This window comes from Triticum aestivum, chromosome 2B (genome assembly GCF_018294505.1).
Source record: "Triticum aestivum cultivar Chinese Spring chromosome 2B, IWGSC CS RefSeq v2.1, whole genome shotgun sequence".
Classification (NCBI taxonomy): Eukaryota; Viridiplantae; Streptophyta; class Magnoliopsida; order Poales; family Poaceae; genus Triticum; species Triticum aestivum.
Genome location: NC_057798.1, coordinates 612,744,919 through 612,747,332, shown reverse-complemented (window position 1 = coordinate 612,747,332; position 2,414 = coordinate 612,744,919).

The window sequence follows — 2,414 nt, the reverse complement described above, 5'->3', positions numbered from 1 at the left end:
TAATGTCCAAAAATAGGCCATGTTCAACGGAGGGTGTACACGTAAGCTGGACCGCTTAGTTTGGGAGCATTTTGTTTCTCTATATCCTTGAAATGGCCCAAAAAAATTCATGTGCTTGTATGAACAATTCAAGGCACCATGCCAAGTTGTTTTCGTTTTCGACAAATTTTGCACTTTCTGGAGTTTTCTTGATTAAAAAAGATCAATAAATGTCCGGGCATGTCACAACTTGCATACGGTCTTGAAAGTCGTTCAAAATAGACAAGGACGCCTACCATGGGCCTGCACACCTATTTGCAAAAGTTAGGTAATTTTAAGGATGTCCAAAAATAGACCATGTTCAACAGAGGGTGTTCAGATAGGCCAGAAGGGTCCGTTTGAAAGCATGTTGTTTTTTGACATCCGTCAAATGGCTTTAAATTTTTTTCCGCCAGCTTCTGTAACCAATTCAAGACATCATGCCAGGTTGTTCAAAATTTTGATAACTTTTGCATTTTCTGAAGATTTCTCAATGAAAAAGGATCGCTAAATGGCCGGACGCATCGCAACATGCAAACAATGTCAGAAGTCGTTCAAACTGGCATTGATACATCATATGTCCATGCTAGGCAGCTGCAAGAAGTTAGGGTCATTTATCCGTAGTCCAAAACACCACCAGTTGAGAGGAGTGGGCCACACTAGCCACACAAATGCATTCATGATCATATAGTTTTTTTATTTTTAATGCTTCTTTTATGCAATTTCCGTCATTATAAATCAACATGAATATTTATTATGTGCTAGCCATTTCTTGAAAAATTTCAAAAAATGGGTGCTTCTGTTATTTATGATTTTTAACATTGTGGGTCAACATGAACTTTTTTTGAAACGCAGCCATTTTCAAATTTATGAAAAGTTCACGCATTTGAAATAAGAGTGAAAAAATAAGAAGAAGAAGAAACAAAAAACCAGAATATAACAGAACAAAAATCAGTTCTAAAAAACACTAAAAAATCGGCATGAAAATTCAAAAGGCTACATTTGCCACATAAGAAGCCAAAAAGAAAGCCCTCGTGTTCAGAAAATTGTTCAAATTTTTGGTTCTTTAAAATTTGCATGCTTCATGTCTCTCTTCAAAATTGTTCAAAATGTGTTTGAGAAACTGTTCTTAACATTTTGAACTAAGATCTATCTTTAAAAAAATTGAATGTTCATGCTTTTAAAGAATATTTTTTAAAATTTTCAGAAAATATTCATGCTTTTTAAAAAAGTGAATTTTCTAAAATGTGTTCAAGTTGTTCAAAATTTTGTTGAATTTTAGAAAATTATTGTATTTTTTAAAGAATTTCGAAGAAATGTTAGAAAATTTGAAAAGGTGTCTGAATTATGAGTTGATGTTACCTCTGTCCGGGATTTTGAGGCTGGAAAGCCACCGGTGAAAGTCGGTTTTTGTAAGGCAGGTTGCTATTCCCTAGGCCTGAATTAATAGGCAATTTGTTAGTCATTGCAAATTAATTGCAAGTTGTTAAGCGAAAGTTGCGCTATGAGGGCCATGGCCATGCAGCCAATATATATGTGTATGGTAAAAAAAAAAAGCAATGCGTGCTAGAGCATTGGGAGATGCGAGGCAATTTGGCAATTAATTTACGATAGTTAATATCCTTCAATCCTGTTCACTAATTGGGTAGATTCAATACCAAAAACTGGCCTCGACGTGCCTTGGTCTTGGCAATCCTGTCTGCCCAATAAATCCGGACGGAGTAATTCTTAAATTCGTACGCTTTTTATTTTTCACAAACATTGTACAGCTCAAGTGGTATGCCTCTTAGCCTCATGAGCAAGAGGTCCGTGGTCCGATTCCTATTTGTTTTGTGAACTTTTACATCCCGTGAACACCACACCCCCCTACAGCCGTCGTCAATGGGCCGGCCCAATAGGCATACGGCGTATACATTTCGGCGGCCGCTCCTCATCGCAGGCCGCCCCCATACCAACTTGTCTACTTGATTTTGCAAGTGCCATCTATCCAGCCCAATTAAACCCTAAATTATTGGATCCCTTCTTGCAATGTTGCTCATACGAGTAAATTGGGGGCAACACTAAATTTTGGAATATCTTGTTTTAATTTAGCAATTAGTATACTTATTCATTTGACCTAATTTGGTGTATTTTAACGGAATTCAGTGTCTTCCAAGTTTGAACTTTTAGCAATTAGTATACTTATTCATTTGACCTAATTTGGGGTATTTTAACGGAATTCAGTGTCTTCCAAGTTTGAATGCTAAGCGGAAACTTGTATATCTTTGTGTGTTTAGTTCTCTTATGAAGCATACATATTGCTAATCATACATGTATTTTGTAATAAATATGGGTAATGTAAGTATAAATTTCCATGAAGGGTACAAGTTCTTGTTTGTTGAAGTTGGTTTTTTCTT